Here is a 25,011-nt window from a genome sequence, read left to right on the forward strand (position 1 = left end):
ACCGTACCTTCAGAGAGCAGTGTGACAGAAGCAGTCTGCAGCTTCTTTCTGAAATAGTTCTTTCATGGTTATGTAGGAAATGCGATGACCGTTGCTCTGTAGTATCTACACAAACACTGAGCACCATGAGAGAAACCTTCTGCAGCTTCGTTTTTGATTATTTTACATATTGTTATTTATCAAATGTGATAATCTTGGCGTTGTTGCAACCGTACCTTCAGAGAGCAGTGTGACAGAAACACTCTGCAGCTTCTTTATGAAATATTTGTTTCATGGTTATATAGGAAATGCGATGACCGTTGCTCTGTGGTATCTACAAAAACACTGAGAATTGTGAGAGAAGCTCTCTGCAGCTCCGTTTTTGAATCTTTTACATATTGTTATTTATCAAATGTGATAATCCTGGTTTTGTTGCAACCGTACCTTCAGAGAGCAGTGTGACAGAAGCACTCTGCAGCTTCTTTCTGAAATATTACTTACATGGTTATTTAGGAAATGAGATGACTGTGGCTCTGAAGTTACTACATAAACTGCGAGCACTGTGAGAGAAGCTTTCTGCAGCTTCGGTTTTGAATATATTTCATATTGTTATTTATCACATGTGATAATCCTGGCGTTTTTGCAACCGTATCTTCAGAGAGCAGTGTGACAGAAGCAGTCTGCGGCTTCTATCTGAAATAGTTCTTACATGGTTATATAGGAAATGCGATGACGGTTGCTCTGTAGTATCTACACAAACACTGAGTACCATGAGAGAAGCTTTCTGCAGCTTCGTTTTTGATTATTTTACATATTGTTATTTATCAAATGTGATAATCTTGGCGTTGTTGCAACCGTACCTTCAGAGAGCAGTGTGACAGAAGCAGTCTGCGGCTTCTTTCTGAAATAGTTCTTTCATGGTTATGTAGGAAATGCGATGACCGTTGCTCTGTAGTATCTACACAAACACTGAGCACCATGAGAGAAACTTTCTGCAGCTTCGTTTTCAATATTTTACATGTTGTTATTTATCAAATGTGATAATCATGGCATTGTTGCAACCGTACCGTCACAGAGCAGTGTGACAGAAACACTCTGCAGCTTCTTTCTGAAATAGTTCTTACATGGTTATATAGGAAATGCGATGACTGTTGCTCTGTAGTATCTACACAAACACCGAGAACTGTGAGAGAAGCTTTCTGCAGCTTCCTTTTTGAATATTTTACATATTGTTATTTATCAAATGTGATAATCCTGGCGTTGTTGCTGATGTGTCGGCAGCTGGGCCAACACCTTGTAGAATGAAGGGGCTGAAAGTGCACGCTAAACTAACGCAGACGGGCGTGAAGTACTGGAACATGAGACTTATTAATGAATAAGAAGAACAGTACGTAGCTGGAATAATATACTTAACTTTATTCTCTTGTTGGAATACATCTCTTGAATAGTAGTAAGCTATAAGCACTTATACAAATGGCGCCTTGCTAGTTAGTAGCTATGGAATAAGCTGAAGGCTATTCTATCAGTCTCTCGGCAAATGAGAGGAAGACTTGGTAGGTCTGGTCGCAAGCTATGTCGTCCGTACAACTGGGGCGAGGTCATGTCCGTGTCTTGTGACCTGCCATGTGGTGGCGCTAGGATTGCGATTACACAGTGGCGACACGCGGGTCCGACATGTACTACAGGACCGCGGCCGATTTAAGTTACCACCTAGCAAGTGTGGTGTCTAGCGGTGACACCACAGTTGCAACCGTATCTTCAGAGAGCAGTGTGACAGAAGCACTCTGCAGTTTCTTTCTGAAATAGCTCTTATATGGTTGTATAGGAAATGCGATGATCGTGGGTTTGTAGTAACTACACAAACAGCGAGCACCGTGAGAGGAGCTTTCTGCAGCTTCGTTTTTGAATATTTCACCTATGGTTATTTATCAAATGTGATAATCCTGATGCTGTTGCAACCGTACCTACATCTACATCTACATTCATACTCCGCAAGCCATCCGATGGTGTGTGGCGGAGGGCGCTTTACGTGCCACTGTCATTACCTCCCTTTCCTGTTCCAGTCGCGTATGGTTCGCGGGAAGAACGACTGTCTGAAAGCCTCCGTGCGTGCTCTAATCTCTCTAATTTTACATTCATGATCTCCTCGGGAGGTACAAGTAGAGGGAAGCAATATACTCGATACCTCATCCAGAAACGCACCCTCTCGAATCCTGGCGAGCAAGCTACACTGCGATGCAGAGCGCGTCTCTTGCAGAGTCTGCCACTTGAGTTTATTAAACATCTCCATAACGCTATCACGGTTACCAAATAACCCTGTGACGAAACGCGCCGCTCTTCTTTGGATCTTCTCTATCTCCTCCGTCAACCCGATCTGGTACGGATTCCACTCTGATGAGCAATACTCAAGTATAGGTCGAACGAGTGTTTTGATAACAACATGCTGTGTTCTGTTTGCTAAAAACTCTTCAATCCAGCCACACAGCTGGTCTGATATTCCGTAGGCTCTTGCTTTGTTTATCAGGTGACAGTGAGGAACTGTATCAAATGCCTTCCGGAAGTCAAGAAAAATAGCATCTACCTGGGAACCTGTATCTAATATTTTCTGGGTCTCATGAACAGATAACGCGAGTTGGGTCTCACACGATCGCTGTTTCCGGAATCCGTGTTGATTCCTACATAGTAGATTCTGGGTTTCCAAAAACGACATAATACTCGAGCAAAAAACATGTTCTAAAATTCTACAACAGATCAACGTCAGAGATATAGGTCTATAGTTTTGCGCATCTGCTCGACGACCCTTCTTGAAGACTGGGACTACCTGAGCTCTTTTCCAATCATTTGGATCCCTCCGTTCCTCTAGAGACTTGCGGTACACGGCTGTTAGAAGGGGGGCAAGTTCTTTCACGTACTCTGTGTAGAATCGAATTGGTATCCCGTCAGGTCCAGTGGACTTTCCTCTATTGAGTGATTCCAGTTGCTTTTCTATTCCTTGGACACTTATTTCGATGTCAGCCATTTTTTCGTTTGTGCGAGGATTTAGAGAAGGAACTGCAGTGCGGTCTTCCTCTGTGAAACAGCTATGGAAAAAGGTGTTTAGTATTTCAGCTTTACGCGTGTCATCCTCTGTTTCAATGCCATCATCATCCCGGAGTGTCTGGATATGCTGTTTCGAGCCACTTACTGATTTAACGTAAGACCAGAACTTCCTAGGATTTTCTGTCAAGTCGGTACATAGAATTTTACTTTCGAATTCACTGAACGCTTCTCGCATAGCCCTCCTTACGCTAACTTTGACATCGCTTAGCTTCTGTTTGTCTGAGAGGTTTTGTCTGCGTTTAAACTTGGAGTGAAGCTCTCTTTGCTTTCGCAGTAGTTTCCTAACTTTGTTGTTGTACCACGGTGGATTTTTCCCATCCCTCACAGTTTTACTTGGCACGTACCTGTCTAAAACGCATTTTACGATTGCCTTGAACTTTTTCCATAAACACTCAACATTGTCAGTGTCGGAACAGAAATTTTCATTGTGATCTGTTAGGTAGTCTGAAATCTGCCTTCTATTACTCTTGCTAAACAGATACACCTTCCTCCCTTTTTTTATATTCCTATTAACTTCCATATTCAGGGATGCTGCAACGGCCTTATGATCACCGATTCCCTGTTCTGCACTTACAGAGTCGAAAAGTTCGGGTCTGTTTGTTATCAGTAGGTCCAAGATGTTATCTCCACGAGTCGGTTCTCTGTTTAATTGCTCGAGGTAATTTTCGGATAGTGCACTCAGTGTAATGTCACTCGATGCTCTGTCCCTACCACCCGTCCTAAACATCTGAGTGTCCCAGTCTATATCTGGTAAATTGAAATCTCCACCTAAGACTATAACATGCTGAGAAAATTTATGTGAAATGTATTCCAAATTTTCTCTCAGTTGTTCTGCCACTAACGCTGCTGAGTCAGGAGGTCGGTAAAAGGAGCCAATTATTAACCCAGCTCGGTTGTTGAGTGTAACCTCCACCCATAATAATTCACAGGAACTATCCACTTCTACTTCACTACAGGATAAACTACTACTAACAGCGACGAACACTCCACCACTGGTTGCATGCAATCTATCCTTCCTAAACACCGTCTGTACCTTTGTAAAAATTTCGGCAGAATTTATCTCTGGCTTAAGCCAGCTTTCTGTACCTATAACGATTTCAGCTTCGGTGCTTTCTATCAGCGCTTGAAGTTCCGGTACTTTACCAACGCAGCTTCGACAGTTGACCGATTGCTGCTTGGTCCCCGCACGTCCTGACTTTGCCCCATACCCGTTGAGGCTGTTGCCCTTTCTGTACTTGCCCTTGTGTGTAGTGGACTCCTGACCTATCCAGCGGAACCCGAAACCCCACCACCCTATGGCGCAAGTCGAGGAATCTGCAGCCCACATGGTCGCAGAACCGTCTCGGCATCTGATTCAGAACCTCCACTCGGCTCTGTACCAAAGGTCCGCAGTCAGTCCTGTCGACGATTCTGCAGATGGTGAGCTCTGCTTTCATCCTGCTAGCGAGACTGGCAGTCTTCACCAAATCAGATAGCCGCCGGAAGCCAGAGAGGATTTCCTCCAATCCATAGCGACACACATCATTGGTGCCGACATGAGCGACCACCTGCAGATGGGTGCGCCCTGTACCCCTCATGGCATCCGGAAGGACCCTTTCCACATCTGGAATTACTCCCCCCGGTATGCACACGGAGTGCACATTGGTTTTCTTCCCCTCTCTTGCTGCCATTTCCCTAAGGGGCCCCATTACGCGCCTGATGTTGGAGCTCCCAACTACCAGTAAGCCCACCCTCTGCGACCGCCCGGATCTTGCAGACTGAGGGGCAACCTCTGGAACAGGAGAAGCAGCCGTGTCAGGCCGAAGATCAGTATGAGCCTGAGACAGAGCCTGAAACCAGTTCGTCAGACAAACTGGAGAGGCCTTCCGTTCAGCCCTCTGGAATGTCTTTCGCCCCCTGCCACACCTTGAGACGACCTCCCACTCTACCACAGGTGAGAGATCAGCCTCAATGCGGGCAGTATCCCGGGCAACCACAGTCGTAGTCCGATCGGGGGATGCATGGGACGAGCTGGCCATCCCCAACAAACCCCCATCCGGACCCCCACAGTGATGCCCATTGGCAACAGCCTCAAGCTGTGTGACCGAAGCCAACACTGCCTGAAGCTGGGAGCGAAGGGATGCCAACTCAGCCTGCATCCGAACACAGCAGTTGCAGTCCCTATCCATGCTAAAAACTGTTTTGGAAAGAACGTCTGAACTAATCTACAGAGAGCGCAAACAAATCGACAAAATTTAACCGCTTATTAAAATACAAGATTGCCTAGTAAATGCAGTAATGCTGCTACTTGCGCACTGCTGACACACTGCCCGGCAGCGGAAGGAGACTACGTGATTTTACACTATTCAGGTACTAAAACACGATGCTACAACTCTCAAATACTATAATACGCCCGAAATTTATGAATTAAACAATGCAAGTACCAAAAACACGCAAATTAAATTAAGAATTAAATTATGTAAGAAATGAGTGAGCTAGGAGTATATGACTTGCTGCTGCAGCTGCTTATCCAACGGCGGCAGGGAGCACCTTCAGAGAGTTGTGTGACAGAAGCTCTCTGCAGCTTCTTTCTGAAATAGTACTTACATGGCTACATAGAAAATGCGATAATCGTGGCTTTTATAGTAACTACACAAACAGCGAGCACCACGAGAGAAATTTTCTGCAGCTTCGTTTTTGAATATTTCACCCATGGTTATTAATCAAATGTGATAATCCTGGCATTGTTGCAACCGTACCATCAGAGAGCAGTGCGACAGAGCCACTCTGCAGCTTCTTTCTGAAATAGTTCCTACATGTTTATTTAGGAAATGCGATGATCGTTGCATTGTAGTAACTACACAAACAGTGAGCATGGTGCGATACGATTTCTCCAGCTTCCTTTTTGAATATTTTACATATTGTTATTTATCAAAAGTGGTAATCCTGGCGTTGTTGCAACCGTACCTTCAGAGAGCAGTGGGACAGAAGCAGTCTGCCGCTACATTCTGAAATATTTCTTACATGGTTATATAGGAAATGCGATGATCGTGGGTTTGTAGTAACTACACAAACAGCGAGCACCGCGAGAGAAGCTTTCTGCAGCTTCGTTTTTGAATATTTTACATATTGTTATATATCAAATGTGATAATCCTGGCATTGTTGCAACCGTACCTTCAGAGAGCAGTGTGACGGAAGCACTCTGCAGCTTCTTTCTGAAATAGTTCTTACATGGTTATATAGGAAATGCGATGATCGTGGGTTTGTAGTAGCTACACAAACAGCGAGCACCGTGAGAGAAGCTTTCTGCAGCTTCGTTTTTGAATATTTCACCTGTGGTTATTTAACAAATGTGATAATCCTGGAGTTGTTGCAACTGTACCTTCAGAGAGTTGTGTTACAGAAGCGCTCTGCAGCTTCTTTCTGAAAAACTTCTTACATTGTTATTTAGGAAATGCTATGATCGTGGCTTTGTAGTAACTACACAAACAGCGAGAACTCTGAAAAAAGCTATCTGCAGCTTCTTTTTGTAATATTTCACTTATGGTTATTTATCAAATGTGATATTCATGTCATTGTTGCAAACATACCTTCAGAGAGCAGTGTGACAGAAGCACTCTGCAGTTTCTTTCTGCAATAGTTCTTTCGTGTTTATATAGAAAATGTGATGACTGTGGCCCTGTAGTAACTACACAAACAGCGAGCACCGTGTGGGAAGCTTTCTGCAGCTTTGTATTTGAATATTTCACCTATGGTTATTTATCATATGTGATAATCCTGGCGTTGTTTCAACCGTACCTTCAGAGAGCAGTGTGACAGAAGCACACTTCAGCTTCTTTCTGAAATACTTATTACATGGTTATATAGGAAACGCGATGACCGTGGCTCTGTAGTAACTGCACAAGCAGCCAGCACCGGGAGAGAAGCTTTCTGCAGCTTCGTTTTTGAATGTTTCACCTGTGGTTATTTATCAAATGTTATAATCGTGGCGTTGTTGTAACCGTACCTTCAGAGACCAGTGTGATAGAAGCACTCCGCAGCTTCTTTCTGAAATATTTATTACATGGTTATATAGGAAACGCGATGACCGTGGCTCTGTAGTAAATGCACAAACAGCGAGCACCGTGAGAGAAGCTTTCTGCAGCTTCGTTTTTGAATATTTCACCTATGGTTATATATCAAATATGATAATCCTGGCGTTGTTGCACCCGTACCTTCAGAGAGCAGTGTGACAGAAGCAGTCTGCAGCTTCTTTCTGAAATAGTTCTCACATGGTTATAAAGGAAATGCAATGGTCGTTGCTTTGTAGTAACTACATAGAGAGTGAGCACGGTGAGAGAAGCTTTCTGCAGCTTCGTTTTTGAATATTTTACATATTGTTATTTATCAAATGTGATAATCCTGGCGTTGTTGCAACCGTACGTTCTGAGAGCTGTGAGACTGAAGCACTCTGCAGTTTCTTTCTGAAATTTATCTTACATGCTTATATAGGAAATGCGATGACCGTGGCTCTGTAGTATCTACACAAACAGCGAGCACCGTGAGAGAAGCTTTCTGCAGCTTCGTTTATGAATATCTCACCTATGGTTATTTATCAAATGTGATAGTCCTGGCGTTGTTGCAACCATACCTGCAGAGAGCAGTGTGACAGAAGCAGTCTGCAGCTTCTTTCTGAAATAGTTCTTACATGGTTATATAGGAAATACGATGACCGTGGCTCTGAAGTAACTACATAAACAACGAGTACCGTGAGAGAAGCTTTCTGCATCTTCGTTTTTGAGTATTTTACATATTGTTATTTATCAAATGTGATAATCCTGGCGTTGTTGCAACCGTACCTTCAGAGAGCAGTGTGACAGAAGCACTTTGCAACTTCTTTCATAAATAGTTATTACTTCGTTATAAAGGAAATGCGATGATCGTTGCTTTGTAGTAACTACACAAACAGTGAGCATGGTGAGAGAGGCTTTCTGCAGCTTCGTTTTTGAATATTTCACCTATGGTTATATATCAAATATGATAATCCTGGCGTTGTTGCACCCGTACCTTCAGAGAGCAGTGTGACAGAAGCAGTCTGCAGCTTTTTTCTGAAATAGTTCTCACATGGTTATAAAGGAAATGCAATGGTCGTTGCTTTGTAGTAACTACATAGAGAGTGAGCACGGTGAGAGAAGCTTTCTGCAGCTTCGTTTTTGAATATTTTACATATTGTTATTTATCAAATGTGATAATCCTGGCGTTGTTGCAACCGTGCGTTCTGAGAGCTGTGAGACTGAAGCTCTCTGCAGTTTCTTTCTGAAATTTATCTTACATGCTTATATAGGAAATGCGATGACCGTGGCTCTGTAGTATCTACACAAACAGCGAGCACCGTGAGAGAAGCTTTCTGCAGCTTCGTTTTTGAATATTTTGCATATTTTTATAAATCAAATGTGATAATCCTGGCATTGTTGCAACCGTACCTTCTGAGAGCAGTGTGACAGAAGCAGTCTGCCGCTTCTTTCTGAAATATTTCTTACATGGTTATATAGCAAATGCGATGATCGTGGCTCTGTAGTAACTACACAAACAGTGAGCACCGTGAGAGAATATTTCAGCAGCTTCATTTTTGAATATTTTACATATTGTTATTGATCAAATGTGATAATCCTGGCGTTGTTGCAACCATACCTTCAAAGAGCAGTGTGACAGAAGCAGTCTGCAGCTTCTTTCTGAAATAGTTCTTACAAGGTTATATATGGAATTGCGATATCTGTTGCTCTGTAGTATCTACACAAACACCGAGCACCATGAGAGAAGCTTTCTGCATCTTCGTTTTTGAGTATTTTACATATTGTTATTTATCAAATGTGATAATCCTTGCATTGTTGCTACCGAAACTTCAGAGAGCAGTGTGACAGAAGCACTCTACAGCTTCTTTCTGACATATTACTTACATGGTTATTTAGGAAATGCGATGACTGCGGCTCTGTAGTAACAACACAAACAGCGAGCACCGTGAGAGAATCTTTCTGCACCTTCGTTTTTGAATATATAACCTATGGTTATTTTTCAAATGTGATAATCCTGGCGTTGTTGTAATCGTACCTTCAAAGAGCAGTGTGACAGAAGCACACTGCAGCTTCATTCTCAAATAGTTCTTACATTGTTATATAGGAAATGCAATGATCGTGGCTTTGTAGTAGCTACACAAATAGCGAGCACCGTGAGAGAAGCTTTCTGCAGCTTCTTTTAGGAATATTTCACCTATGGTTCTTTATCAAATGTGATAATCCTGGCGTTGTCGCAACTGTACCTTCAGAGAGCAGTGTGACAGGAGCACTCTGCAGATCATTTCTGTAAAATTTCTTACATGTTTATTTAGCAAAATGCGATGATCATGGCTTTGTAGTAACTACACTAACAGCGAGAACCGTGAAAAAAGCTTTCTGCTTCTTTATTTTGTAAAATTTCACTTATTGTTATCTATCAAATGTGATAATCATGTTGTTGTGGTAACCGTACCTTCAAAGAGAAGTGTGGCAGATGCACTCTGCAGTTTCTTTCTGAAAAACATTTTACTTGGTTATTTTGGAAATGCGATGATCGTGGCTTTGTAGTAACTACACAAACAGTGAGAACCCTGAAAAAAAGCTTTCTGGAGCTTCTTTTTGGAATATATTACTCATGGTTATTTATCAAATGTGAAAATCATGCCGTTTTGGCAACAGTACCTTCAAAGAGCAGTGTGACAGAAGCTCTCTGCAGCTTCTATCTGAAATAGTTCTTACATGGTTATATAGTAAATGTGATGATCGTGGCTCTGTAGTAACTACACAAACAGCGAGCACCGTGAGCGAAGCTTTCTGTAGCTTCGTTTCTGAATATTTCACGTATGGTTATGAATCAAATGTGATAATCCTGGCTTTGTTGCAACCGTACCATGAAAGAGCAGTGTGACAGAAGCACTCTGCAGCTTCTTTCTGAAATAGTTCTTACATGGCTATATAGGAAATGCGATGTCCGTGGCTTTGTAGTAACTAAATAAACTGCGAGCACCATGAGAGAAGCTTTCTGAAGCTTCGTTTTTGAATATTTCACCTATGGTTATTTATCAAATCTGATAATCCTGGCGTTGTTGCAACCGTACCTTCAGAGAGCAGTGTGACAGAAGCATTCTGCAGCTTCTTTCTGAAATATTTCCTACATGTTTATTTAGGAAATGCGATGATCGTTGTTTTGTAGTAACTACACAAACAGTGAACACGGTGAGAGAAGCTTTGCGCAGCTTCATTTTTGAATATTTTACATATTGTTATTGATCAAATGCGATAATCCTGGCGTTGTTTCAACCGTACCTTCAGACAGCAGTGTGACAGAAGCACTCTGCAGCTTCTTTCTGAAAAACATTTTACTTGGTTATTTTGGAAATGCGATGATCGTGGCTTTGTAGTAACTACACAAACAGCGAGAACCCTGAAAAAAAGCTTTCTGGAGCTTCTTTTTGGAATATATTACTCATGGTTATTTATCAAATGTGAAAATCATGCCGTTTTGGCAACAGTACCTTCAGAGAGCAGTGTGAAAGAAGCACTCTGCAGCTTCTTTCCTAAATAGTTCTTTCATGGTTATTTAGAAAATGCGTTGATCGTGGCTCTGTAGTAACTACACAATCAGTGAGAACCCTGAAAAACAACGTTTTGCAGCTTCTTTTTGGAATATTTTAGTGATGGCTATTTATCAATTGTGACATTCATGTCATTGTTGCAAACGTACCTTCAAAGAGCAGTGTAACAGAAGCACACTGCAGTTTCTTTCTGAAATAGTTCTTACATGGTAATATAGGTAATGTGATGATCTTGGCTCTGTAGTAACTACACAAACAGCGAGCACAAAGAGAGAAGATTACAGCAGCTTCGTTTTTTAATATTTTACGTATTGTTATTTATCAAATGTTATAATCCTGGCGTTGTTGCAACCGTACCTTGAAAGAGAGGTGTGACAGAAGCACTCAGCAGCTTCTTTCTGAAATATTACTTATATGGTTGTTTAGCAAATGCGATAACTGCGTCTCTGAAGTAACTACATAAATAGCGAGCACCGTAAGAGAAGCATTCTCCAGCTCCGTCTTTGAATATTTTACATATTGTTATTTATCAAATGTGATAATCCTGGCGTTGTTGCAATAGTACCTTCAGAGAGCAGTGTGACAGAAGCACTATGCAGACTCTTTCTGAAATAGTTCTTACGTGATTGTATAGGAAATGCGATGACCGTGGCTCTGTAGTATCTACAAAAACACTGAGCACCGTGACAGAAGCTTTCTCCAGATCCGTTGTTGAATATTTTACGTATTGTTATTTATCAAGTGTGATAATCCTGGCGTTGTTGCAACCGTACCTACCGAGAGCAGTGTGACAGAAGCAGTCTGCAGCATCTTTCTGAAATGGTGCTTACATGGTTATATAGGAAATGCGATGAACGTTGCTCTGTAGTATCTACACAAACGGAGAGCACCATGAGAGAAGTGTTCTCCAGCATCGTTTTTGAATATTTTACATATTGTTATTTACCAATATGATAATCCTGTCGTTGTTGCAACCGTACCTTCAGAAAGCAGTGTGCCAGAAGCACTCTGCAGCTTTTTTCTGAAATATTACTTACATGGTTATAAAGGAAATGCGATGACCATTGCTCTGTAGTATCTACACAAACACCTAGCACCGTGAGAGAAGCTTTCTCCAGCTCCGTTTTTGAATAATTTACATATTGTTATTTATCAAATGTGATACTCCTGTCGTTGTTGCAACCGTACCTTCAGAGAGCAGTGTGACAGAAGCACTCTGCAGCTTCATTGTGAAATAGTGCTTACATGGTTATATAGGGAAAGCGATGACCGTTGCTCTGTAGTATCTACACAAACACCGAGCACCGTGAGAGAATCTTTCTGCAGCTCCGTTTTTGAATATTATACATATTTTTATTTATCAAATGTCATAATCATGGCATTGTTGCAACCGTACCTTGAGAGACCAGTGTGACAGAAACAATCTGCAGCTTCTTTCTGAAATATTACTTACATGGTTATTTAGGAATTGCGATGACCGTTGCTCTGTAGTATCTATACAAACAGCGAGCACCGTGAGAGAAGCTTTCTGCAGCTTCATTTTTGAATATTTCACCTATGGTTATTTATCAAATGTGATAATCCTGGCGTTGTTGCAACCGTACCTTCAGAGAGCAGTGCGACATAATCAGTCTGCAGCTTGTTTCTGAAATATTTCTTACATGGTTATCAAGGAAATGCGATGACCGTGGGTCTGTAGTAACTACACAAACAGCGAGTACTGTGAGAGAAAATTTCAGCAGCTTCGTTTTTGAATATTTTACATTTTGTTATTTATCAAATGTGATAATCCTGGCGTTGTTGCAACCGTACCTTCAGAGAGCAGTGTGACAGAAGCACTCTGCAGCTTCTTTCTGAAATAGTTCTAACATGGTTATAAATTAAATGCGATGACCGTTGCTCTGTAGTATCTACACAAACACCGAGCTCCGTGAGAGAAGCAATCTGCAGCTTTGTTTTCGAATATTTGACCTATGGTTATTTATCAAATGTGATAATCCTGGTGTTGTTGCAATTGTACCTTGAGAGAGCGGTTTGACCGAAGCACTCTGCAGCTTCTCTCTGATATAGTTCCTACATGTTTATTTAGGAAATGCGATGATCGTTGCTTTGTAGTAACTACGCAAACAGTGAGAATGGTGAGAGAAGCTTTTTGCAGCTTCGTTTTTGAATATTTTGCATATTTTTATAAATCAAATGTGATGATCATGGCGTTGTTGCAACCGTACCTTCAAAGAGCAGTGTGACAGAAGCATTCTGCAGCTTCTTTCTGAAATAGGATTTACATGTTTATATAGGAAATGCGATGACCATTGCTCTGTAGTAACTACACAAACAGCGAGCACCGTGAGAGAAGATTTCAGCAGCTCCGTTTTTGAAAATTTTACATATTGTTATTGATCAAATGTGATAATCCTGGCATTGTTGCAACCGTACCTTCAAAGAGCAGTGTGACAGAAGCATTCTGCAGCTTCTTTCTGAAATAGGTATTACATGTTTATATAGGAAATGTGATGACCGTTGCTCTTCAGTTACTACACAAACAGCGAGCACCGTGAGAGGAGCTTTCTGCAGCTTCGTTTTTTAATATTTCAACTATGGTTATTTATCAAATGTGATAATCCTGTCGTTGTTGCAACCGTAGCTTCAAACAGCAGTGTGACAGAAGCACTCTGCAGCTTCTTTATGAAACAGTTCTTACATGTTTATTTAGGAAATGTGATGATCGTTGCCTTGTAGTAACTACACAAACAGTGAGCATGGTGAGAGAAGCCAACTGCAGCTTCGTTTTTGAATATTTTGCATATTTTTATAAATCAAATGTGATAATCATGGCGTTGTTGCAACCGTACTTTCAAAGAGAAGTGTGACAGAAGCATTCTGGAGCTTCTTTCTGAAATCGTGCTTACATGTTTATGTAGGAAATGCGATGACCGTTGCTCTGTAGTATCTACACAAACATCGAGCACAATGAGAGAAGCTTCCTGCAGCATCGTTTTTGAATATTTTACATATTGTTATTTATCAAATGTGATAATCCGGTCGTTGTTGCAAACGTGCCTTCAGAGAGCAGTGTGACAGAAGCACTCTGCAGCTTCTTTCTGAAATATTACTTACATGGTTATTTAGGAAATGCGATGACTGCGGCTCTGAAGTAACTACATAAACAGCAAGCACCGTGAGAGAAGCTTTCTGCAACTTTGTTTTTGAATATTTTACACACTGTTACTTATCAAATGTGATAATCCTTGCGTTGTTGCAACCGAACCTTCAGAGAGCAGTGTGACAGAAGCACTCTGCAGCTTCTTTCTGACTTATTACTTACATGGATATTTAGGAAATGCGGTGACCGTGGCTCTGAAGTAACTACATAAACGGCGAGCACCATGTGAGAAGCTTTCTGCAGCTTCGCATTTTAATATTTTTAATACTGTTATTATCAAATGTGATAATCCTGGCGTTGTTGCAACCGTACCCTCAGAAAGCAGTGTGACAGAAGCAGTCTGCTGCTTGTTTCTGAAATAGTTCTTACATGGTTATATAGGAAATGCGATGACCGTTGCTCTGTAGTAACTACACAAACAGCGAGCACTGTGAGAGGAGCTTTCTGCAGCTCCGTCTTTGAATTTTTTACATATTGTTATTCATCAAATGTTATAATCCTGGCGTTGTTGCAACCGTACCTTCAGAGAGCAGTGTGACAGAAGCACTCTGCAGCTTCTTACCGAAAAAATTCTTACATAGTTATTTATGAAATGGGATTATCGTGGTATTGTGGTAACTACACAAAGAGCGAGAACCCTGAAAAAAGCTTTCTGCAGCTTCTTTTTGGAATATTTCACTTTTGGTTATTTATCAAATATGATAATTATGTCTTTGTTGCAAATGTACCTTAAAAGTGCAGTGTGACAGAAGCACTCTGCAGCTTCTTTCTCAAATAGTTCTTACATTGTTATATAGGTAATGCGATGATCGTGGCTTTGTAGTAACTACACAAACAGCGAGCACCGTGAGAGAAGCTTTCTGCAGCTTCTTTTAGGAATATTTCACCTATGGTTCTTTATCAAATGTGATAATCCTGGCGTTGTTGCAACCGTGACTTCAGAGAGCAGTGACAGAAACACTCTGCAGCTTCTTTATGAAATAGTTCTTACATGGTTATATAGGAAATGCGATGACCGTTGCTCTGTAGTATCTACACAAACACAGTGCACCGTGAGAGAAGCTTTCTGCAGCTTCGTTTTCAATATTTTACATATTGTTATTTATCAAATGTGATAATCATGGCATTGTTGCCACCGTAACTTCAGAGAGCAGTGTGACAGAAACACTCTGCAGCTTCTTTATGAAATATTTGTTTCATGGTTATATAGGAAATGCGATGACCGTTGCTCTGTAGTATCTACACAACCACTGAGTACCATGAGAGAAGCTTTCTGCAGCTTCGTTTTTGATTATTTTACATATTGTTATTTATCAAATGTGATAATCTTGGCGTTGTTGCAACCGTACCTTCAGAGAGCAGTGTGACAGAAGCAGTCTGCAGCTTCTTTCTGAAATAGTTCTTTCATGGTTATGTAGGAAATGCGATGACCGTTGCTCTGTAGTATCTACACAAACACTGAGCACCATGAGAGAAGCTTTCTGCACCTTCGTTTTCAATATTTTACATGTTGTTATTTATCAAATGTGATAATCCTGGCGTTGTTGTAACCGTACCTTCAGAGAGCAGTGTGACAGAAGCACTCTGCAGCTTCTTTGTGAAATAGTGCTTACATGGTTATATAGGAAATGCGATGACGGTTGCTCTGTAGTATCTACACGAACACCGAGCACCATGAGAGAAGCATTCTGCAGCATCCTTTTTGAATATTTTACATATTGTTATTTATCAAATGTGATAATCCTGGCGTTGTTGCAACCGTATCTTCAGAGAGCAGTGTGACAGAAGCACTCTGCAGCTTCTTTCTGAAATAGTTCTTCCATGGTTATTTAGAAAATGCGATGATCGTGGCTTTGTAGTAACTACACAAACAGTGAGAACCCTGAAAAATAACGTTCTGCAGCTTCTTTTTGGAATATTTTACTGATGGCTATTTATCAATTGTGACGTTCATGTCATTGTTGCAAACGTACCTTCAAAGAGCAGTGTGACAGAAGCACTCTGCAGTTTCTTTCTGAAATAGCTCTTATATGGTTGTATAGGAAATGCGATGATCGTGGGTTTGTAGTAACTACACAAACAGCGAGCACCGTGAGAGGAGCTTTCTGCAGCTTCGTTTTTGAATATTTCACCTATGGTTATTTATCAAATGTGATAATCCTGATGCTGTTGCAACCGTACCTACATCTACATCTACATTCATACTCCGCAAGCCATCCAATGGTGTGTGGCGGAGGGCGCTTTACGTGCCACTGTCATTACCTCCCTTTCCTGTTCCAGTCGCATATGGTTCGCGGGAAGAACGACTGTCTGAAAGCCTCCGTGCGCGCTCTAATCTCTCTAATTTTACATTCATGATCTCCTCGGGAGGTACAAGTAGAGGGAAGCAATATACTCGATACCTCATCCAGAAACGCACCCTCTCGAATCCTGGCGAGCAAGCTACACTGCGATGCAGAGCGCGTCTCTTGCAGAGTCTGCCACTTGAGTTTATTAAACATCTCCATAACGCTATCACGGTTACCAAATAACCCTGTGACAAAACGCGCCGCTCTTCTTTGGATCTTCTCTATCTCCTCCGTCAACCCGATCTGGTACGGATCCCACTCTGATGAGCAATACTCAAGTATAGGTCGAACGAGTGTTTTGTAAGCCACCTCCTTTGTTGATGGAGTACATTTTCTAAGCACTCTCCCAATGAATCTCAACCTAGTACCCGCCTTACCAACAATTAATTTTATATGATCATTCCACTTCAAATCGTTCCGCACGCATACTCCAAGATATTTTACAGAAGTAACTGCTACCAGTGTTTGTTCCGCTATCATATAATCATACAATAAAGGATCCTTCTTTCTATGTATTCGCAATACATTACATTTGTCTATGTTAAGGGACAGTTGCCACTCCCTGCACCAAGTGCCTATCCACTGCAGATCTTCCTGCATTTCGCTACAATTTTCTAATGCTGCAACTTCTCTGTATACTACAGCATCATCCGCAAAAAGCCGCATGGAACTTCCGACACTATCTACCAGGTCATTTATATATATTGTGAAAAGCAATGGTCCCATAACACTCCCCTGTGGCATACCAGAGGTTACTTTAACGTCTGTAGACGTTTCTCCATTGATAACAACATGCTGTGTTCTGTTTGCTAAAAACTCTTCAATCCAGCCACACAGCTGGTCTGATATTCCGTAGGCTCTTGCTTTGTTTATCAGGTGACAGTGAGGAACTGTATCAAACGCCTTCCGGAAGTCAAGAAAAATAGCATCTACCTGGGAACCTGTATCTAATATTTTCTGGGTCTCATGAACAGATAACGCGAGTTGGGTCTCACACGATCGCTGTTTCCGGAATCCGTGTTGATTCCTACATAGTAGATTCTGGGTTTCCAAAAACGACATAATACTCGAGCAAAAAACATGTTCTAAGATTCTACAACAGATCAACGTCAGAGATATAGGTCTATAGTTTTGCGCATCTGCTCGATGACCCTTCTTAAAGACTGGGACTACCTGAGCTCTTTTCCAATCATTTGGATCCCTCCGTTCCTCTAGAGACTTGCGGTACACGGCTGTTAGAAGGGGGGCAAGTTCTTTCGCGTACTCTGTGTAGAATCGAATTGGTATCCCGTCAGGTCCAGTGGACTTTCCTCTATTGAGTGATTCCAGTTGCTTTTCTATTCCTTGGACACTTATTTCGATGTCAGCCATTTTTTCGTTTGTGCGAGGATTTAGAGAAGGAACTGCAGTGCGGTCTTCCTCTGTGAAACAGCTATGGAAAAAGGTGTTTAGTATTTCAGCTTTACGCGTGTCATCCTCTGTTTCAATGCCATCATCATCCCGGAGTGTCTGGATATGCTGTTTCGAGCCACTTACTGATTTAACGTAAGACCAGAACTTCCTAGGATTTTCTGTCAAGTCGGTACATAGAATTTTACTTTCGAATTCACTGAACGCTTCTCGCATAGCCCTCCTTACGCTAACTTTGACATCGCTTAGCTTCTGTTTGTCTGAGAGGTTTTGTCTGCGTTTAAACTTGGAGTGAAGCTCTCTTTGCTTTCGCAGTAGTTTCCTAACTTTGTTGTTGTACCACGGTGGGTTTTTCCCGTCCCTCACAGTTTTACTTGGCACGTACCTGTCTAAAACGCATTTTACGATTGCCTTGAACTTTTTCCATAAACACTCAACATTGTCAGTGTCGGAACAGAAATTTTCATTGTGATCTGTTAGGTAGTCTGAAATCTGCCTTCTATTACTCTTGCTAAACAGATACACCTTCCTCCCTTTTTTTATATTCCTATTAACTTCCATATTCAGGGATGCTGCAACGGCCTTATGATCACTGATTCCCTGTTCTGCACTTACAGAGTCGAAAAGTTCGGGTCTGTTCGTTATCAGTAGGTCCAAGATGTTATCTCCACGAGTCGGTTCTCTGTTTAATTGCTCGAGGTAATTTTCGGATAGTGCACTCAGTATAATGTCACTCGATGCTCTGTCCCTACCACCCGTCCTAAACATCTGAGTGTCCCAGTCTATATCTGGTAAATTGAAATCTCCACCTAAGACTATAACATGCTGAGAAAATTTATGTGAAATGTATTCCAAATTTTCTCTCAGTTGTTCTGCCACTAACGCTGCTGAGTCAGGAGGTCGGTAAAAGGAGCCAATTATTAACCCAGCTCGGTTGTTGAGTGTAACCTCCACCCATAATAATTCACAAGAACTATCCACTTCTACTTCACTACAGGATAAACTACTACTAACAGCGACCAACACTCCACCACTGGTTGCATGCAATCTATCCTTCCTAAACACCGTCTGTACCTTTGTAAAAATTTCGGCAGAATTTATCTCTGGCTTAAGCCAGCTTTCTGTACCTATAACGATTTCAGCTTCGGTGCTTTCTATCAGCGCTTGAAGTTCCGGTACTTTACCAACGCAGCTTCGACAGTTGACAATTACAATACCGATTGCTGCTTGGTCCCCGCACGTCCTGACTTTGCCCCGTACCCGTTGAGGCTGTTGCCCTTTCTGTACTTGCCCTTGTGTGTAGTGGACTCCTGACCTATCCAGCGGAACCCGAAACCCCACCACCCTATGGCGCAAGTCGAGGAATCTGCAGCCCACATGGTCGCAGAACCGTCTCGGCCTCTGATTCAGAACCTCCACTCGGCTCTGTACCAAAGGTCCGCAGTCAGTCCTGTCGACGATGCTGCAGATGGGGAGCTCTGCTTTCATCCCGCTAGCAAGACTGGCAGTCTTCACCAAATCAGATAGCCGCCGGAAGCCAGAGAGGATTTCCTCCGATCCATAGCGACACACATCATTGGTGCCGACATGAGCGACCACCTGCAGATGGGTGCGCCCTGTACCCCTCATGGCATCCGGAAGGACCCTTTCCACATCTGGAATTACTCCCCCCGGTATGCACACGGAGTGCACATTGGTTTTCTTCCCCTCTCTTGCTGCCATTTCCCTAAGGGGCCCCATTACGCGCCTGATGTTGGAGCTCCCAACTACCAGTAAGCCCACCCTCTGCGACCGCCCGGATCTTGCAGACTGAGGGGCAACCTCTGGAACAGGAGAAGCAGCCGTGTCAGGCCGAAGATCAGTATGAGCCTGAGACAGAGCCTGAAACCGGTTCGTCAGACAAACTGGAGAGGCCTTCCGTTCAGCCCTCCGGAATGTCTTTCGCCCCCTGCCACACCTTGAGACGACCTCCCACTCTACCACAGGTGAGAGATCAGCCTCAATGCGGGCAGTATCCCGGGCAACCACAGTCGTAGTCCGATCGGGGGATGCGTGGGACGAGCTGGCCATCCCCGACAAACCCCCATCCGGACCCCCACAGTGATGCCCATTGGCAACAGCCTCAAGCTGTGTGACCGAAGCCAACACTGCCTGAAGCTGGGAGCGAAGGGATGCCAACTCAGCCTGCATCCGAACACAGCAGTTGCAGTCCCTATCCATGCTAAAAACTGTTTTGCAAAGAACGTCTGAACTAATCTACAGAGAGCGCAAACAAATCGACAAAATTTAACCGCTTATTAAAATACAAGATTGCCTAGTAAATGCAGTAATGCTGCTACTTGCGCACTGCTGACACACTGCCCGGCAGCGGAAGGAGACTACGCGATTTAACACTATTCAGGTACTAAAACGCGATGCTACAACTCTCAAATACTATAATATGCCCGAAATATATGAATTAAACAATGCAAGTACCAAAAACACGAAATTAAATTAAGAATTAAACTTTGTAAGAAATGAGTGAGCTAGGAGTATATGACTTGCTGATGCAGCTGCTTATCCAACGGCGGCAGGGAGCACCTTCAGAGAGTTGTGTGACAGAAGCACTCTGCAGCTTCTTTCTGAAAAACTTCTTACACGGTTATTTAGGAAATATGATGATCGTGGCTTTGTAGTAACTACACAAACAGCGAGAACTCTGAAAAAAGCTTTCTGCAGCTTCTTTTTGGAATATTTTACATATTGTTATTTATCAAATGTGATAATCCTGGCGTTGTTGAAACCGTACCTTTAGAGAGCAGTGTGACAGAAGCACTCTGCAGCTTCTTTCTGAAATAGTTCTTACATGGTTACATAGAAAATGTGATAATCGTGGCTTTTATAGTAACTACACAAGCAGCGAGCACCATGAGAGAAATTTTCTGCAGCTTCGTTTTTGAATATTTCACCAATGGTTATTAATCAAATGTGATAATCCTGGCATTGTTGCAACCGTACCATCAGAGAGCAGTGCGACAGAGCCACACTGCAGCTTCTTTCTGAAATAGTTCCTACATGTTTATTTAGGAAATGCGATGATCGTTGCTTTGTAGTAACTACACAAACAGTGAGCATGGTGCGATACGATTTCTCCAGCTTCCTTTTTGAATATTTTACATATTGTTATTTATCAAAAGTGGTAATCCTGGCGTTGTAGCAACCGTACCTTCAGAGAGCAGTGGGACAGAAGCAGTCTGCCGCTACATTCTGAAATATTTCTTACGTGGTTATATAGGAAATGCGACGATCGTGGGTTTGTAGTAACTACACAAACAGCGAGCACCGTGAGAGAAGCTTTCTGCTGCTTCGTTTTTGAATATTTCACCTGTGGTTATTTAACAAATGTGATAATCCTGGAGTTGTTGCAACTGTACCTTCAGAGAGTTGTGTTACAGAAGCGCTCTGCAGCTTCTTTCTGAAAAACTTCTTACATTGTTATTTAGGAAATGCGATGATCGTGGCTTTGTAGTAACTACACATGCATCGAGCACACTGAAAAAAGCTTCCAGCAGCTTCGTTTTCGAATATTTCACCTATGGTTATTTATCAAATGTGATAATCCTTGTGTTGTTGCAACCGTACATTCAGAGAGCAGTGTGACAGAAGCACTCTGCAGCTTCTTTCTAAAATATTTCTTACATGGTTATATAGGGGATGTGAGACCGTGGCTTTGTAGTAACTACACAAACAGCGAGCACACTGAAAAAAGCTTTCTGCAGCCTGGTTTTTGAATATTTCACGTATGGTTATTTATCAAATGTGATAATCCTGGCGTTGTTGCAACCGTACCATGAAAGAGCAGTGTGACAGCAGCACTCTGCAGCTTCTTTCTGAAAAACTTCTTACATGTTTATTTAGGAAATGTGATGACCGTGGCTCTGTAGTAACTACACAATCAGCAAGCACCCTGAAAAATGCTGTTTGCAGCTTATTTTTTTAATATTTCACCTATGGTTATTTATCAAATGTGATAATACTGGCGTTGTTGCAACTGTACATTCAATGAGCAGTGCAACAGATTACTCTGCAGCTTCTTCCTGAAATAGTTCTTACATGGTTATGAAGGAAATGTGATGATCGTGGTTCTGTAGTAACTACACAAACAGCGAGTTCCGTGAGAGAAGTTTCGGCAGCTTCGTTTTTGAATATTTCACCTATGGTTATTTATCAAATGGGATATTCCTGGCGTTGTTGCAACCGTACCTTCAGAGAGCAGTGAGAGAGAAGCACTCTGAGGCTTCTTTCTGAAAAACTTCATACATGATTATTTAGGTAATGTGATGATCGTGGCTTTGCAGTAACTTCAGAAACAGCGAGGACCCTGAAGAAAGATTTCTGCAGCTTCTTTTTGGAATATTTCACCTATGGTTATTTATCAAATGTGATAATCCTGGAATTGTTGCAACCGTACCTTCAGAGAGAAGTGTGACAGAAGCATTCTGCAACTTCTTTCTGAAATAGTTCTTACATGGTTATATAGGAAATGCGATGACCGTGGCTCTCTAGTAACTAAACAAACAGCGAGCACCATGAGAGGAGCTTTCTGCAGCTTCTTTTTTAATATTTTACTGATGGCTATTTATCAAATGTGATATTCATGTCATTGTTGCAAACGTACCTTCAAAGAGCAGTGTGACAGAAGCACTCTTCAGCTTCTTTCTAAAAAACTTCTTACATGGTTATTTAGAAAATGCGATGATCGTGGGTTTGTAGTAACTACACAAACAGCGAGCACCATGAGAGAAGCATTCTGCAGCTTCGTTTTCGAGTATTTCACGTATGGTTATTTATCAAATGTGACAATCCTGGCGTTGTTGCATCCGTACCTTCAGAGAGCAGTGTGACAGAAGCACTCTGCAGCTTCTATCTGAAATAGTTCTTACGTGGTTATATAGGAAATGCAATGACCGTGGCTCTGTGGTAACTACACAAACAGCGAGCACCGTGAGAGAAGATTTATGCAGCTTCGTTTTTGAATATTTCACCTATGGTTAATTACCAAATGTTATAATCCTGGCGTTGTTGCAACCGTACCTTGAGAGAGCGGTGTGACAGAAGCATTCTGCAGCTTGTTTCTGAAATATTTCCTACATCTTTATTTAGGAAATCCGATGACCATGGCCCTGTAGTAACTAGACAAACGGTGAGCACCGTGAGAGAAGCTTTCTGCAGCTTTGTATTAGAATATTTCACCTATGGTTATTTATCAAATGGGATATTCCTGCCGTTGTTGCAACTGTACCTTGAGAGAGCAGTGTGACAGAAGCACTCTGCAGCTTCTTTCTTAAATAGTTCTTACATGGTTATATAGAAAATGCGATGACCGTGGCTCTGAGGTAACTACATAAACAGCGAGCACCGTGACAGAAGCTTTCTGCAGCTTCATTTTTGAATATTTTACATATTGTTACTTATCAAATGTGATAATCCTGACTTTGTTGCAACCGTACCTTCAGAGAGCAGTGTGACAGAAGCAGTCTGCAGCTTCTTTCTGAAATATTTCTTGCATGGTTATATAGGAAATGCAATGATCGTGGGTTTGTAGTAACTACACAAACAGCGATCACCTTGAGAGAAGTTTTCTGCAGCTTCGTTTTTGAATATTTCACCTATGGTTATTAATCAAATGTGATATTCCTGGTGTTGTTGCAACCGTACCTTCAGAGCAGTGTGACAGAGCCACTCTGCAGCTTCTTTCTGAAATATTTCTTACATGGATATATAGGAATTGCGATGATTGTGGTTTTGTAGTAACTACACAAACAGCGAGCACCGTGAGAGAAGCTTTCTGCAGCTTCGTTTTTGAGTATTTTACCTATGGTTATTTATCAAATGTGATAATCCTGATGTTGTTGCAACCGTACCTACATCTACATCTACATTCATACTCCGCAAGCCATCCAATGGTGTGTGGCGGAGGGCACTTTACGTGCCACTGTCATTACCTCCCTTTCCTGTTCCAGTCGCGTATGGTTCGCGGGAAGAACGACTGTCTGAAAGCTTCCGTGCGTGCTCTAATCTCTCTAATTTTACATTCATGATCTCCTCGGGAGGTACAAGTAGAGGGAAGCAATATACTCGATACCTCATCCAGAAACGCACCCTCTCGAATCCTGGCGAGCAAGCTACACTGCGATGCAGAGCGCGTCTCTTCCAGAGTCTGCCACTTGAGTTTATTAAACATCTCCATAACGCTATCACGGTTACAAAATAACCCTGTGACGAAACGCGCCGCTCTTCTTTGGATCTTCTCTATCTCCTCCGTCAACCCGATCTGGTATGGATCCCACTCTGATGAGCAATACTCAAGTATAGGTCGAACGAGTGTTGATGGAGTACATTTTCTAAGCACTCTCCCAATGAATCTCAACCTAGTACCTGCCTTACCAACAATTAATTTTATATGATCATTCCACTTCAAATCGTTCCGCACGCATACTCCCAGATATTTTACAGAAGTAACTGCTACCAGTGTTTGTTCCGCTATCATATAATCATACAATAAAGGATCCTTCTTTCTATGTATTCGCAATACATTACATTTGTCTATGTTAAGGGACAGTTGCCACTCCCTGCACCAAGTGCCTATCCACTGCAGATCTTCCTGCATTTCGCTACAATTTTCTAATGCTGCAACTTCTCTGTATACTAAAGCATCATCCGCAAAAAGCCGCATGGAACTTCCGACACTATCTACTAGGTCATTTATATATATTGTGAAAAGCAATGGTCCCATAACACTCCCCTGTGGCATACCAGAGGTTACTTTAACGTCTGTAGACGTCTCTCCATTGATAACAACATGTTGTGTTCTGTTTGCTAAAAACTCTTCAATCCAGCCACACAGCTGGTCTGATATTCCGTAGGCTCTTGCTTTGTTTATCAGGTGACAGTGAGGAACTGTATCAAATGCCTTCCGGAAGTCAAGAAAAATAGCATCTACCTGGGAACCTGTATCTAATATTTTCTGGGTCTCATGAACAGATAACGCGAGTTGGGTCTCACACGATCGCTGTTTCCGGAATCCGTGTTGATTCCTACATAGTAGATTCTGGGTTTCCAAAAACGACATAATACTCGAGCAAAAAACATGTTCTAAAATTCTACAACAGATCAACGTCAGAGATATAGGTCTATAGTTTTGCGCATCTGCTCGACGACCCTTCTTGAAGACTGGGACTACCTGAGCTCTTTTCCAATCATTTGGATCCCTCCGTTCCTCTAGAGACTTGCGGTACACGGCTGTTAGAAGGGGGGCAAGTTCTTTCGCGTACTCTGTGTAGAATCGAATTGGTATCCCGTCAGGTCCAGTGGACTTTCCTCTATTGAGTGATTCCAGTTGCTTTTCTATTCCTTGGACACTTATTTCGATGTCAGCCATTTTTTC

Source organism: Schistocerca nitens, chromosome 1 (assembly GCF_023898315.1).
Source record: "Schistocerca nitens isolate TAMUIC-IGC-003100 chromosome 1, iqSchNite1.1, whole genome shotgun sequence".
Taxonomy (NCBI): Eukaryota; Metazoa; Arthropoda; class Insecta; order Orthoptera; family Acrididae; genus Schistocerca; species Schistocerca nitens.